Genomic DNA, 17,043 nt, shown 5'->3' with positions numbered 1-17,043 from the left:
AGGTGTCGTGTCTGGCAACGTGGTGGCCATGCGCCACCGGGCAATACTGTGTGGGATAACTCCATATATGCTATTGCAGCACAACAGGGGGCATCGTGTGAGATGATGGCTCAGGCCGTGGATAGGGTGGCTACTTCTATTCTCCCCCCAGAAAGGCAGGTGGAGCCCAGCAGCAGGCAACAGAGTCCATGTGCTGCTCACACAGGGAGGACATGTTGGCCGCCAAGAGGGACCAACGGGCTGAACTGGAGGCTCTGCGCACAGCCATATCTGCAGGGACACAGGCCCAAAGGGCTGCCCTGAGGGTAGGAAATACCTCCCTCAGAGCTACTCTGGGTGCACTTGAGGTGTCCCAGAGTACAAGGTCAGAACAGCAGCTGGAGCAGCTAACACGCACAATCTCAGCTGAGCTCCAGGTAACCCGTGAGGAGATCCGGGCATCACATGAGGCCTTTCAGGCAGAAGTCTGTGCTACCTGTGAGGTGCTGCATGGGGATCTCTGGACCATCATTTTGCAGAACCAAACCTTTCAGACCCACATGCTTGCTGTCACGGAGGAGCATGACAGGGCTTTGCCACACCCCTTCGTATGTAGCACCAGAGGGTGACGACAGTGATGGCAGTTCTCCCACTATCGGGTAGCCGTGCAAGACATGAGTCCATGGAGGTTTTTCTTTTTTCTCAACATCCACTCATGTGGGTGTTGGGGTGCACGCTGTACCTCCTCCCTCCTGGGTGGTCCCCCCTAAACCCCCTGGTCGACCCAGGGCCATTTTAAATTTTTCTTTTTCATTTTTCTTTTTAATTATTGTTTAAGTAGCTAGTAATGCAGACAATGTAGCACTTCTAGGAAAACAATCTCAGGGTGGTATGGTTGTGACAGTTGACTGTCCCTTTTGTCATCATCAAGTGTCAGCTGCTATGTGCAAGGCCTGTGTGCACTCCGCAGGGGTGGGATTTTAGGTGTAAAAAGTTACCACAAGCTCGGTACGGGGTAGCTCATGTGCCCTTTCCCCTCCCATGCTCAGCGGGCGTGCATGTGTTGGGGCTGTGGGGGCATCACCATGTCCCCTGGCACACCACGCCAGGTTGCAACGTTGTGCAGGACACATGCTGCCACTCTGATCCTGCAAACTACTGGGGCTGCATATAGCAGCTGGCCACCAGAGAGGTCAACGGAGCGAAAACGTGACTTCAGTACTCCAAATGTGCGCTCCACTATGCCCCGGGTTGCAATATGGGCTGCGTTGTATCTTACCTGGTGTGATGTGGTGGGGTTCTGTATTGGCGTCATCATGAAGGTGCGCAGAGGGTAGGCACTGTCCCCTGGGGAGGTGATAATGGTTGTCATTAGTTGGGTTTTTCCATTTGTCAGTGTCTGACATGCATGCATGTGCAGAGGCATTTGTACTCACCAATGAGCCATGTGTCACCATGCCTCCCAGCTTCCAGGTCCCGGTTTAGGGATGACATTTTGAATATGAAACTACCATGACTGGACCCCGGATAGTTGGCATATACACAGGTGATGATTCCCTTGGCATCACATACAACCTGCACGTTGATTGAATGCCAGTGCTTGCGGTTTCGGTAGATGTGCTCAGTGGCCCTGGGAGGACGTAGAGCCATATGGGTGCAATCAATGGCACCTAGCACTTTGTGGAAGTGTGACACCCCGTAAAAGTCCTGGACCACGGCCTGCCTTTCTGTGGGTGTTCTGGGCATGTATATGTGCCTGCGGACTGAGGGGCATGCAGTCATGATTGCCAACACCTGGTGTAGGCAGCGTGACTGCATGGCCTGTGAGACGCCCCCAACTATGGCACTTGTCGCTGAAATGACACAGTAGCCAAGAAATACAGTACATTGAGCACCTTTTCCAAGGGGCTCAGTGCTTGGGAGCACAGGGTGGGGGATGTAAGGTCTTCCTCCCACTCAGCAACTAGTTCTAGGATGATATGGGGTGGAAACCTGTACCTTCCATAGACCTGTTCATTAGGCATCCCAAAAAGGCTGGTCCTGGGTAAAAAAATGCGGGGCCTGGCTATCCTCCTCCTCCTGCGGTGTCCCACGACCACTGCTGCGAGGAACGGTATATTCATCATAGCGTATGAGCTTTTTTGTTTTTGCGCACACTTTTATGCTGCGCGGTGCCACTTACGCCTGCTTCTGGCTTGCATATGTGTTTCCGGATTAGCTCATCTTTTGTGGTGCGCAGGTTTCCCCTGTTCCATTCCGTGAATACGTGTTGTTAGTGCGTGTGTAGGGTTGCGAGGATTTAGCAGCGGTACTTCCCCCATAACGCCGACATTTTCACGTGTTATTCCCCATTCTGCGTGTTCCACCCCCTTTTTTGGTGTGTGTGCTGCCCTGTGTGCACCTTCACTGGCCGTCTCGCGCACAGCCTTCAGGATGTCGCAATGACGTGTGCGCCACACGCAGATTCAGCACACATCTCAGGTAAGCCACGCGCAGCGCATTCCATGAATCGATAAACGGCTGCGTGCACGGCTTTCACAAGCGGGCACTGCGATTTTCACACTTGTGCTCCCCTTTTCAGCACACATTAATTCCGTGAATTACCCTGTAAGTATTTGAAAAGTGTGAAAATGCTTGTAAGCAGGGTGCAAATTTCCAGCAGAGGAGTAACCTGGGAAATTGATAGCAAGTTGTGCAATGTGCTTGAATGCAATGAAATTAAGTCTTATGTTTTGAATACCGAATTAAAAGAAAGCAAGTGTGATATTCCCCGATACAAAGGCACTGTGAATGGTATAAACTGAAGAAAACAAGCACAGGCTAGTGCCATATGAATATAAAGAACTGTGCATAAGAATGAATAAGCAAGTATAACAAGTGAATGGTGGAAAAACAAGTCTTGAGAGAGTGTCAAGAGGAACACCCAATATCACTGTGAAGCTGAAACAGTGACATTGTAACTGTGAAGAAGAAGCAAGTAAGGCGTGTCGGTTTCATGACCTGTGATGGGCGGACCATGTGGTCCGACAACTGCGCCTTTACCAAATAACCCAATTTAGGGAAAAGCCACGCAATTCACCCACAAGCTTGTGTTTGACTGCTAAGGAGAAACTTGGGTGAGCTGATATTATTGAACAGAATTTTCGGATATTGGTGAAATTGATGAAGGGCAAAGCTGCCAGAAATCTGAGTAGTATCCTAAAGAATTGTATTGATTTTTGGAACATTGAGAGATTTCAATGTGTGGGGAAGTGAACCCCTCCTTTTGATAAAGTGAACCAACCTGAATCTTGGGCATGGAAAACCTCCCCTTTTCCAACAACAAATTGGAAGAAGCTCTGAACTTTTATTTGCACACTTTTCATTTTGGTGCTGACATCCCTACACATTATAGTCAAGTAGTTGGAAAGGCAAGTATAGGTTTTGGACAGAGACAGATATTTGCTTTGGACTTCCTTACAAAGGGGGTCATTATGAGTTGGGCGGTAAGGGATTACCGGCACCGGTAAGGAGACCGGTGCCGGTAATCCCTTACCCCCCAATTCCGAGGTCCCTTAGCGGGAACCATAAGGAACGTGTGGTCTGACCACACGTCCCTTACGGGTCCCGCTAAGGGACCAGGGTGCTAATAACGGGCTTGCTAGTCGCGAGCCCGTTATTAGTGCCATCCCCATTCCCATTGAGCCCTATGGGGGCTCAAATGGGAATGGGGAATGGTTTGTTCAATGGGCACTTACCGGTCCCACCAGGGTCGGAATGGACCGGTAAATCCCCATTGAACAAGACTGGTGCCGGACCCGGTATTGGAGTCAGCCATGGTGCAAATAACGCCATGGCTACCTCCAATCTCGGAATGAGGTCCAAAGACTCTCCTTAGTTTTAGTTAGGCGGTTAAATATCACCTTAGCATAGGGCAAGTTAGGCATTTTCCCAACCTTCTCTTATTTGAATAAAAGTTTATGACACAAGTTTTACACAAATGGCTGTGTCTGATTATTTATGCCTTCATGAACTTCACACAGGGCAAATCGTGCCCTAGAGCTAATACAGATTTGGTGGTAGCACTAGGGCAAGGTTTGCCCTGGTACAAACGTGCATTGGATGCATGTTCTTTTAAAATGAGGGCCAACAATGCCTAGTTCTAAAACCATGCAATATTGCATTTGCACAGGTGACAAAACTTCAGTAATCTGGCCTAATTTCGTTCAGATATAAAGCGCAAAGTCATCTGAACGGGTCTGGTCCGTATTTCCCAAAACTATAAAATAAATAAATCTAATTAAGTAAAAAATGTGGATGCCAGAACTTTCGACCACACATTCCAGAAATGCCTTTTCCCAAACTACAGCAAACGCTTTGTTATCGAGCACTATTCGGGAATGCAAGCTTCCTGGATAACACAATATGCCAGCTAACAAAAGGACAGCATTCTGGATGGGAGAGTGTAGGAAATGGAGGAAAAACATCAAATACGCATCCCACGACGCATGCTCGATTGACTGGTACAGCACCATTTGGAATGTTGTGCTATCTGGAATTTTTAACTTTTTAGCCAGTATTAATGCTTCTATTATTGGCAATGACGTGTTCCAAGTAAGAGTTTTCAGCTAACAGTGATGGATAACGAAAATGATCCATTACTCACTGGTCCTTGCTTCGATTTCCTTTCACATTTACTCACCTGATATTCAACCACTGTCATTAATGGATGCAACCTAGGTGTAGGAGTGGGTGTGTATGTGAGAGAGAAAGAGAAAGAGAAAGAGAGAGAGAGAGAGAGAGAGAGAGAGAGAGAGAGAGAGAGAGAGAGAGAGAGAGAGAGAGAGAGAGAGAGAGAGAGAGAGAAAGAGAAAGAGAGAGAGAGAGAGAGAGAGAGAGAGAGAGAGAGAGAGAGAGAGAGAGAGAGAGAGAGAGAGAGAGAGAGAGAGAGAGAGAGAGAGAGAGAGAGAGAGAGAAAAAGTACATTTGGTAGAGGGATGGAAGAAGAGGAAGGCAGAAAGTAAGATGGGAGGTGGAACACCAACTATTAGAGGAGCGAGTTGAGAGTTGTTGCTCCAGGAGACAGAGAATTGGGGCCCGACCCCCTGCTCAGAGAGCAGGTAAGCATGTACCAACATGTGTTACCCCCTCTGTCCCCACAGGCCATCCACACCCTCTTGGGTCCCCCTGTGATGTTCCCTTGCGCCCCCCCTCTCGCACTCAGGTGTTGCCTGTTTTGCTTGATTCTTCTACCCTGCTCCCCCGCAACCTGCTCCAGCCTACTTCTGCAGGAGTCTGTCCTGATACATTCTGGTTTCACCATCACCGTCTTGTGGCCAATGCTGGATTTGACTTTTATGGACTTCATTCATTCATGGTGCATCACTCTTTCTCAACTCTCATGCTGGACTTCCTTTGCATCTTGTACTAGTGGTGGCCCTGAATCATGCTGCTCCCATCTTCATCTTGTATCCTGGCTTGCAACATTATGTGTTACTACTGACTTCTGCATTTGTATTCGCTCTCCACTCTTGCTTCTCCACTCTTTTTGACTGCTTACTCTCTGTTCTCTCCTCCTCACCCTTTCTCCCTTTTCCTATATCCTACACTCGTCCCCTTACTTTCATCTATGCACTTACTCTATCAGAATTGTCCCTGGACCTAATATGATGGCAACCTCACCTGTTTCCTCCACCCTGCCATGACTGTTTTTCTCCTCCCCACACCCCCTCCAGCACTATCTGAAATGTTGTCAGGGCTAGTATGATAGTCGCTTGTTTTTTTCCTCTCCTCCCTTTCTGCACCCCTCTCCCTCACCTTTTGTTTTTCTCCGGCTCTACCAGAAATGTCATCAGGCCTAGTAAGGTAGTCATTGGTCTGTTTCCATTTCCTTCCCACTCTCCCCCTCCCTTCCTTATTAATGTCTTAGCTCATGCACTATCTGAAATGTCGTCAGGCCGAGTATGATAGTTAATTTCACATCCTTACTGTTCATGGCCTTTAAGAGCGTCATTGTATTTTCCCTTGTTCCCTCCCTTGCCTTGTAGCGCTTTGAAACCCATTGTGTATAGGCGCTATATAAATAAACTATCATATCATATCATATCATATCATTGGTGATGTGCCATGTAGGATTTAATACTGGCAAGCGCTTGATTCCAAATCCCAAGAACAAAGAGAGTATTAAGGAGATCAGAGTGATCAACAGTGTCAAAGGTAGCACACAGGTCAAGGAGAATGCTACGGATTTCCATTTAATAGTCAAGCACACCCTGGCTGCTAACAGTAGGTTACGTGGCATGTGTGAGAGCGTGACATAAGAATCTTCCCCATCTGATTCCACCCCAAACAGGACCAGCACTGGCGTGAGTACTCTTGATATTCCATCCATAGCTTGGATCCACCCCAGGACCGTTTTCCAATACACCTTAACTTTACTGCATTCCCACCACTGATGCCAATAGTCGCAAGTTTCCCTGCAGCCTCTCCAACAATAGGGGGATGGGCCTGTGAACATTTTAGACAACCTTAAGGGGTTGTAGTGCCACCTCACTAATAACCGTATATTGCACAGAGATGGATGATGCCCAAACTGCCCTGTAAATAGCTTGCCATACCTCTGGTTGGTCTGTCAGCGCCAGCTCGGCCTCCCATTTGGATTCCGATGATGGTCATTGTAGGTGACCTCTAGCAATCAACGCTTTGTACATGTGCGCTATCAGGCCCTTTTTTGTTTGGTGGACACTAGGGATTAGCTCACATGGCATAAGGGGACATTGCAGGGAGCCCCCCAACGGGTATCTCTGAGAACACTGTGTAGTTGGAGGTAGTGCATGGGGGAATCCTCCACCTACTGCAAAGCCTCCTTTAGGTCTTCTATGGAGATGTATGAACCCTTTTTCCACATCTGTCCTGCTCTAACAAGACCTGCCTCATACCAGGTTTCGAAGCGGTGGACTTCGCTTATCAAATTTTGAATGGGGGGGCAGACACAGCTAAGCGGGGAAGGCCACATCGTGACTTCTTGCATGGAGCGGGAGAGACGCCAAAGTGACCAGAGCACCTTCAAAACTGAGTGTTCTGAGATTCTTCGTATCATGGCTGATCGGGGGACCCACATCCAATCTCCCAAAGTGACTGGCGCAAAGATGACATTTTCTATGACCAACCATTGTTTTTCAGGATTTTCCCACAGGTGGTCAGGTAGTATCCAGAGATGTGAGGCTCTGAAGTATTACGCCAGGTCTGGATATCCTATGCCCCCTGACTCTTTGGGTAGATTGAGCGTGGAGTAAGGGACTCTAGGCTTTTAACCGGCCCATAGGTATGCCAGCAATGTTTGTTTGACTTCTCCAAAGAAAGATTCCAGAATAGATACCGGGAGAGACTGGAAAAGAAACAGGAACCTGGGCAAGATGTTCATCTTTATAGATGTGAATCGTGCTGTCCAAGACAAGGATAACTTGGACCATCTATTAACAACATTTCTGACAGCCTTCCACAGGGGGACGTAATTTGCCTCAAAAAGATCTGAGAAGGACACAGTAATGTTAAATCCCAAGTATCTTACGGATTGTGTCTGTACCTGGAAGCCCCAACTCCCTACTAGTGATGGGGTTAGTTCATTATTTGTTTTTAAGGAAACAACCACAGTTTTTTGGAGATTCGCCCGGAAGCCTGATAGGGCTCCATATTTTGACAGTTTGTGAAAGAGGGCGGGATGGATTCTGCCGGCCGGGTGAGATATAACAATACATCGTCGGCAAACATGGCCAACTTGTATTCCCTGCCACCCCTTGACATGCCATGAATCAATGGGTTGGTCCAGATGGCCTGGGCAAAGGGTTTGATAACCAAGGTGTAAATCAGAGGGGAGAGTGGGCAGCCCTGCCTAGTACCCAGCGTGAGGGCGAAGGGATCGAGGAGATGCCATTGATGGAGTTCTTAGCTTAGGCTGTGCGATACAGCGCTTTGGCCCCCTGAGTCCACACCGGTCCTACCTCGGCCCACCTCAGTACTGCCCGCAGAAAAGGTCATTTGACGCAGTCGAACGCCTTCTCTGCATCCAATGACAGAAGGAGGGGATCGTCCTCTGCTTTTTGAAGGCTGGCCATGAGATCTAAGATTTTTCGGATGTTGTCTGCTCCCTGCCTTCCTCTTACATAACCCACCTCTAAGGAGTGGACCTGCTGGGGGAGAACAAGGGCTAGGCAAGTAGCCAGGATGCCAGAGTAAATCTTTGCGTCAACGTTGATGAGGGAAACCGGGCGATATGACGTGCACTCTTGGGGGTCTTTGCCCTCTTTTGGAATCACAATAATTATGGACTCAGTGAATGATTTGGGGGCTTGTCCTGGCGACAGTATGGAATTGAAGAGCTTAGTGAGGAAGGGGGTGAGGGTGTTGGAATTTGACTTGATAAAAGCTGGCATATAGTCATGTTGCCCTGAAGCAGAGCCCGCTTTCAGTTTCAAAATAGCACCTTGTACCTCTAGGGTGGTGATTGGGGCATTCAATATTTCCAGGTGTTCCTGAGTTATGGGAGGGTGGGGGAGGGTGGCTAAGTATTCATCTATTGCTGAGTGGGATCTATCTCCCTACGACATGTATAGTTTTGCGTAGTACCTGGAAAGCGGCTTGCATTCTTTTGAGGCTTTGTGAGTGCAGCTCCACACTCATCTTTGAATTTGCGTACCACTCTGTCCACTCTCTGCTTTTGCAGTCGATTTGCAAGCATTGTGTGGGCATTGTCCAATTTCTCAATTTTTTTCTGTTTGAGGTATCTAAGCTGCGTGAGTGCTTTCAAATTCCATATATCTCTCAATTCTTCCCTTAATCCCTTGATCTGGCTCATCACTTCTTCGCTCTGGGTCGAGTGTTTTTGAAGTTCTCGTTCTAAACAAGAGATGTCTGACCTGAGCTTTACCTCCCTTTTCTGTCTGATTCTTTTCTTGGATGCCCCCTCCTCTATCAGAATTCCCGTTATCGTGGCCTTCCCAGCTTCCCAGACCTTGTTCAGTGACATCCCATCCACATCATTCGTTTCAAAATAGCTTATAATGGCGCCAGCTAGGGTCTCCCTGAACACAGAATCTCTACACAGAAAATCATTGCAGACCCACCGTCTTTCAAACCTAGGAGGGGGGCCAAGGTCCAAATCAAGTGTGCATAGCTCGTGATCGGACCAGGCAACCACTTCTATGGATGTTCTCAAGATTTCACTTTCGCTTTACGCCCCGAACAAAAGGTAATCTATCCTTGAGAAAGTCTGGTGCGGGGGAGAGAAAAAAGCGAAGGCTTTCTCACCCGGATGGCTCGTACACGATGTGTCGAGTAAGTGGTGCTCCCTTAACTGGCCAAGGAATCTGTCCCCCTGTAGGTTGCTTGGTGGATGGGCGTTTGCCGCACAGAAAAAGCCCCCCCCATAGACCAATGTACCCACTTTCCAATCATCTAAAAAATCCAGCACAGGAGCAAAAAAACCTGATTGGTTCTGGTTTGAGGCATAAGCTGAGCAGAGAGTAATCAAACTTGTCTTAGTCTCCCCTTAATAGCCACATATCTTCCCTGGGCGTCGCTGTGTGTCTGCTCTATTTAGAGCCCCAGAGATTTCCTATACAGGGTCCCAACTCCCGCTCTTTTTTGGAGGCCAGACCCATATTATGTCTCCAATATCCCTTCCCACAATCCTGCGCTCCCCTCCCCGGGAATATTTGGTCTCTTGCATAAACATCACATCCAGTCTAGATTGTTTAAATTGTTGTGCCAACATAGACCTTTTCTGTGGCGAGTTAAGGCCCTTCACATTCAGGGATCCAAAGACCATACTATGAGGTCCCGCCTTATTGGTTAGTGATTGTCTTGTGTGCAGCCCTTGAACTTTGCAACTTAACTGGAGGACGTATTCCTTCATTCGCTATAGCACAGATACCGTGCTTTGCTAATGCTGAATATAAGCGTGTTTCAGTATTGTGATCCTGATCACTCTTTTCTTTTGGCTGAGTGTTCCTCCCCGACCCCTCCCCTCCTTTCCCTGGGGAATGCAAAAGGTCACATTCCCTTTCTCAAAAAGAGACACTCAGGCAAGTATTCAAAATGTGAACTTGTATGCAGAAACATGCAATTGGAACATTATGCAGAGGCAGAAGTCAGCCATACTCATCCCTCATTCATCCAGTTTAACGCTCCCTACTGAAGCGCACCAGCACCTGTATTTGTGGCTTGCAGAAGCCAGAAGAAAGGATAAATGACAAAAATTGAAGCAATTTCACCCATCATGGAGTATTAAAACATTTATATTTCCACTTTGTTTGCGCCCGGCTTCTTCTTGGGAGTTTTGGCACTGGGTCCTGTTGCGGTCCTGTGGGCCTTCTTCGAGTGTCCGTTTCCGAGACCGTGATGGGGCACCAAAGGTGCTGTAGCGCTCTTTCTGCTTCTTCTATTGTAGTGATTTTGAAGTCTTCGCCGCTGAACTCAAACGACAGCAAGAAGGGATGGCCCCATTGATAACAAACTCCCTTTTCCTGTGACCAGGTTGTGAGGGGGCGGCATCCTCTTCTCTTAGCCAGAGTCATCCGAGAGGTCCTGATAAAGCTTTACATTTGATCCCTTTTGTTTCTTTTTCTCTTGCTTTCTGTAAAATATCCTGTCGTTGGGCATAATAATGGCATTTTACAAGGACCAACTGGGGTTTCCGCAGGGGCCTCATGCTCTGTGCATCCTATCGAACTCCAGCTTGGGGGTACTTAGTTCATTGTATAGCGATACAATGAAGGCAGTAACCTTGCCTTCCAGGCTCGCTGAGGTTTCCCCTGCTCTTCGACCAGGCCCATGATTCGAATATTTGACCTTTGCTCCTGATTTTCGAGGTCATCGAGCTTTGCTTCAATGTCCCTTTCCTTCTGCTCCAGGTCCTGAAACCGGGCTTCGTACTGCATTGACGTGATGTCTCCTGATTGCTGGTTGTTTTCGATGGCATCCAGACGGTCTTCCACCTTTGGCATTTTGGTATGCAAGTCGGAGACTGTTGCCTTGGGGCTGGACTTGATGGTTCTAATCTCACCGAGCAGGAGCCTTATGTCAGACTTGGTGGCACTATCGAGGTTGCTGCCTGGAATTTCTGAAGAGCTCTGGACCTCGTCTGAGTCCATGACGGTGTCAGCTCTGCTGAATGTTCGCAATGTTGCTAGGGTGCGTGGTTCCAGCTTTCTTCCCCGGTAACATCAGTGACTCGATGTAACTGCTGGAATACAACGATCACTGATGGTGAGTGGTCCCCTGGGGGATGGTGTTGAGCATAACTACTTTGGAAGAGGAGCGCCTGCCCCCCTGCAGCTGCGATTTTGCTGATAGAGGGTCCTAGACAAGTATAATGTTAATCTGTATTTCCTCCTCTTTTTCTCCTCTGAGCGCACCTCAGGGTTACCCCCGGGCGGGTGAATGTTTATCAGTCTCTTCACAGTGCCTTGGGTCCGCTAGTGCCTATGGAGCTTTGAGGCGTCAAGCAAGGCTAGCAGTCCATGGCAGTGTTTAATGCTGTAGTGGCGCGGGCTTCTGCTACAAGCGACAGTTCCAAGTAGTTGGCAGCTGAGGTGTGGGGCTAGTGTCTGATAATCCCTATAATGCCTGACGCACTTAGTTGGGGTCAAAAAAAGCTCTTCAGGGCCTCAGTCCAAGTTCTATGGGCGTGGCTACGAGGGCTCTCATATGAAGTGTAGTGCTGTTTCGAGTGATTGGGCAGCCTGTGCTTCAGTTATGTCAATTTGGAGGTGTTCATTCAGCCGGGATGGTGGATTGCTCAGAAGTCTTTTATTATTATATTTTTTCCCCATTTTCTTTTTCTTTTGTTTTTTAAAAAAAATGTAATTATTTTTTATTGTTTTTAAATTGCTCCGGGTGCTGGCTTTGAGTTGTTCTGAGTAGTGGGTTGCAATACGTGGCCTGGGTGGCTGCCTCTTCGGGCGCTGCTCTGCCCTAAGGAGAAACGTGCTGGGTGCCCCGATCGCTCAGTGTGCCTGCAGTTGAAGGGGCTTCACTCTGGAGGATGCCCACAGGTGTTCCCAGCTCTCAAGTTATTCAATGTCCGGCGGGGGATGGCCTACCACAGTGGAGGCGGCTTGCCCTCTTCCAAGTGTGGGGACTGACTGCTTTGCGATCCCCGAGGTGCTCTTAAACGTTATGGGCCGCCAGCTCAGTGAAGAGAGACATTCTCTGAGGGAGGACGTGACAGGTTGCACATGGTCCCGACCCCTAAAGTGCTTACCGGGTGTGTCGCTGGGCACCTGCAGCCGCCACTCACCTCTGGGTGCCTGTTATGGGACTTCGCTGCCACTCATGCCGGCTAGACCAGGCTGGGACTTCCAGCTCCTCAGCAGCCGGGAGCCTATAGCGCATCCGACATCTTTAGGTAACTACCATGAGGCCTGCAGCGCTCCATTGACGCTGGCTTTTCTGCTCCAATTCTTGAATGGTTTTTCTTGGCACTTCACCTGCCACTGCTCTGACAATTCCTGAAGCTGAGCGCAGATTCTTAGGGAAGTAGGCTTGTTTTTCCTCATTTATTCCGAGCATGATCTGGCCTGGAGAGGGAGACGATGGATTAAGCTTCCATCATGCCTGAGCCCCCTGGTGGTCTCCGTGAATTTAATTTTAATCCATCTCTGCCAGTCAGGCGATGAGCGATGAGCATGAATGAGGGATAATTTGGAGTAATGTTGGGCGACCAGAGTGGCAGTGTCAGATGGAGAAATCTAGGTTTCAGGGATAGCAGGATGGTCTAAGGAGGAGAGTTGGTGTGAAAGAATGGTGATTAATAAAGTGTTGTTACATACCGCAGTGAGAAGAGACAGCAGAGTAATTAGCCATCTATGGATACTCACAGGTGTGGCAGGTAGACAAAAGCAAAGGCTCATTGGCAAAGATGCAAAGAGGTAGGTCAAACACTGGTCTTCACCCTTCACTGTACTGCCCTTTACTTGGACGCCCCAGGCTGGATGTTCCTAGGGAGTTCAGACGTGTTGTAACATGCTCTCATTACTGGATCACCTAGTCCATCAGTGGTTGGTCTCTCTGATTTTGAAACTTATAATCGTATTCTCTGAAACAATTAAACTGCAGATGTTATGCATCACATACAACTTCTCGTCCTATCGTACTCCATTTAAAAACCCCTTTTTGAAGATGACTAGACAGCTATGTGTTATGCTTCAAAACTGAGCTACTTCACTTGTTGTACATGCCAGATCTGCAATGCCAAAAATCATCAGCCCAGGGATGAGCACCAATATGAGGGAACTTTCTCACACCCACAGAAGTAGATAATTCAGCATCAGGGTGTTAAATGCTAAACCCCCTCTACCTTAGAGACCTCCAGCTCTTTTGCTATATTTTGGGGCTTTGACCTTTTCATTTTGATGTGTGTTTTGCTTTTGTGTTCTTTGGTTATGGCGTGCGTTTTAAGACAACTCCATAGGCATCATCTTTTTCTGTGTCTCACACAGCACCTTAAGTGCAGTGGTACATGGATGTCTTTCAGACTTCCCAAGGTTTCAATACCTTATCTGGGACTGACTCCTGTCTCCCAGAGCATGTAAAGTTAAATTTAACTTTACTAGTCTCTTTAAATTTCCAGACCCAGCACACCCTATCTTCCTATAGAGTGCTGGAGGGGTTGCCTAGCTTCCCTTGAGTCAAAACACTCATGTAACAGTCAAATGTTACCCTTTCCTACTTTAAATGGCTGGTGGCAGTGGTTTAGATCAAACTACCATGATTTTTCCCGACCGCGAACAATGGCAGCTAAAAATCAGGTCAGCCATGTTTTCCAATATGGCTGCCCAGACCTATCTGTAAAAACAGACTCCTGTCAACTTTTTTTGCCATTTCTTTTAGGAAAGACTTTCTAGTGTTTGTCTTTGCGCACCAATCCAGGTTTGGTCCCTTTGTTCGTTGGCCTTTGGTGGGCTTCAGTGCTGAAGCCTTCCTCTGGTCCCTCAGTGTATGGGATGGACAGGATGTGAGGGAGGTGCCAGAAACTCCCTGTGCTTAGTCTCCTAGGAGACCTGAATGCACTCTGGCGTGATGGGCCAGCTGGCTGTCCGGCAAAGACAGCCACCCTGCTTTGTCAGTGACAGCCAGGCTGTAATGAATGGGGGAAAACTGTTTAAAAGCAGGTCTCTGGGACTTGGAAAGCAGAGTTGACCACTGGAACGAAAGAACTGAAGACGAGCTGAAGGAAGAGGACTGCTGCAGCTCCTGGATGACAGGTGAAGCCTGATTGTGTGAAACTCCTTCGACAGAGAAGCCCTTCAAGTTTAACTTCTTCCCTTGAGTTTGGTGGGAACAACCAACTTGCAAGCCACCTGGACACTGTCCCCATCCTGGTCTAATCTTCTTCAAAGTGCTGTTGAAAACCAGATAGCCAGGGAGAAGGAAACCAGCTTGTGGACTTTAAGTCACTCACACCTTAAACCGATGTTTTGACAAGCTTGTGGCCTCATCCCTGGGCAGTGCAGGAACCTCCCGACGTCCTCCTTCTTTTCCCCACGACTGAAGATCTGCTCGAACTGCCAGGAACAACTGCCTCAGCTACAGCTCTTCTTCACTTTAAAGTTACTGTGCAAACGCGGTCCGGAAATCTTTTCGGCCACTGCAAAAGTGTAACTTTCTCGACTTCGAAGGCTTGTCATTCCCTAAACATTCATCTAACTTTTCGCCTAGCCAAATTCTTCTAAACTCGGTGGCAAAGACTTAACCATTTACTACCAGAACTGTTCTATCCTATACGAAGACTCTGAACCATTGACTTTGGCTCATGCCTATGAACTGAATTGCTGATTGTAGTTTGCTGAAACCCTTTTCCCTGCCTATGAAAGTATTTGTGCTACTGATTCTTATAACCTTGTCTTTTTACCCCTTTTAAAAGTATCTGAAGTGCCATTTTACTCCCACTTCAGGGGAGCTGAACCTGTTCAGTAACTTAATGGTTGTGTATTTGTGGTGTATTAGTATATGATATTGAGCTGCTCTTGCTAGTGTAATGTTTTCAAACTGACTGTGTAAATACATATATAGGGCCTCATTCCGAGTATGGTGGTAGCCATGGAGCAATTAGCTCCATGGCTGCCTCCCATCCGGGACAGCCTCCGGCTTGGTGCAATGGGGACTTACCGGTCCATTCCGAGCTTGGAGGGACTGGTAAGTCCCCATTGACATAACCATTCCCCATTCCCATTTCAGCCTCCATAGGTCTCAATGGGAATGGGGAAGGGGCAAATAATGGTACCGCAAATTGCGGTACCGTTATTGGCTACAAGGTCCCTTAATGGGTCCTATCCACACCGCCTGGTCAGACCAGGCGTTAAAGGAAGGACCCGCTAAGGGACCTCGGAATTGGGCGCAAAGGGCTTACCGGCACAGGTGTCCTTACTGGTGCCAGTAATCCCTTTGCATCCAACTTGGAATGAGGCCCATCATCTTTTACCAAGAAACCTTGAGTAAGTGTTTGTTTGAATCACTGTATTTGTTGGTCCTCTGTGTAACTTGTTCTACTGCTCACTCAACTCTTGAGATAAGTCTGGCTGCTTGCTACCACATAACTATGTAGTACAGGCTTGTACCAAAGGTGAAATTGTACTGACACTTGCAGTCTTAATTGCATGTAGTGTTCCCCAAGGGTACTGCATGCGATTCTGCCTAACACTGGTGTACAGTGGTGAGGATAAAGTATACTTGTTACATTTAGAGTGCTACTTTTACCTTTGTTCAAATATCCCTCACAAGGCTAAGCAACATTAGAGAAGCAATTGTGTTACCATGACTGATATGGAAAGCTACAGACAGGAGACCCTAGTCACTTTAATAGTTGATCAATTGAGAGATATGTGTAAAGGTAGGAATCTCATTGTAAAAGGCAAGATGGTTGAATTGATAGAAAAGTTGTTAGAATACCAAGGTCTGAGGAGTGGGTCTGAAACCCCCACCCCTGCAGCAAATGTGGGCAATGTTGATGAGTATGATAATATGTCAGAGCCTAGGTCTAATGTTGTGTATGAGTTAGATGAGGCAACAGAGTCTCACAATGTAGGCCCTGTTTTACCTTTACTTGCTCACAGGCCTCAACCTTTGACCACAGGGACCCCATCAGGTCCAACACTAAGTCCTGAATGTGTCTCTTTGGAAAAAATGAGACTTGAGTTAGAATTTAATAGAATCCAAGCTCAATCTGAAAGCAAACATCAAGAACTTAATCTCAGAGAAATGGAATTGAATCATGCCCTTGAAATGAAAAAGTTGTCTCTTGAAACTGGTTCTCTGCCAGAGTCCTCTAGGTCTTCCAGTCCTAAGAGGCCTTGCATGCCCAAAGATGCAGTAAGTATGTATGAGGTTAAGCTTGATATTTTGGATTGGTTGGCTGCATTTGAATATAGCCACGGGATTCAAGACAGTACAGGGAATCATCTGATTCCTTGGCTTTTTTCTAAGCTACCCCCTGTCGCAACTGATGTGGTAATGGAGTTGGGGGATATAGACAGAAAGGAGTATGAAACTGTGAAGCTAGCTTTGATAGATAGATTTGGGAAGACCCCTTCTCAGTATCTTAAGAGGTTTAGAACCATCAAAAAGACTGATGGTGCCCCTTAGGCTACCTGGGTGTGTGAATGTTTGAAGAATGTAGATGGTTGGGTAAAGGGTTACAGGGTTAACACCTTTCAAGGAGTGAGGTATCTGTTTTTGTTGGAAACTATTTTTGATGCCTGCTCTCCTGAGCTTAGACAGCACTTGGCTGACTCTAAGGAATTAGATCCAAAAAACTTAGCTAGAGCAGCTGACTCATTGATACCTAACAGGGCCACTCATAAGGATTCTAAGGCAACTCCCAAAAAGGATGTGGGGAAGCAGCACAAAGGTGAGAACACAAATACATCTAAATACATCCAAACTGAAGAGGCCCACAAACATAACCAGGGAAAGCCACATGAGAACCAAATAGGGGTAGTGAGTCTTCTGGTGCCCAACCAGAGGGAGGTCAGCAGAAACCCCCATTCCAGAAAGCATTGTGTGTTTGTAAATTGACCTATAACCCTG

This window comes from Ambystoma mexicanum, chromosome 8, assembly GCF_040938575.1.
Source record: "Ambystoma mexicanum isolate Mex_15411 chromosome 8, UKY_AmexF1_1, whole genome shotgun sequence".
Taxonomy (NCBI): domain Eukaryota; kingdom Metazoa; phylum Chordata; class Amphibia; order Caudata; family Ambystomatidae; genus Ambystoma; species Ambystoma mexicanum.
The sequence above is the reverse complement of the archived record's forward strand: the minus strand, read 5'-3'. Positions refer to the sequence as shown.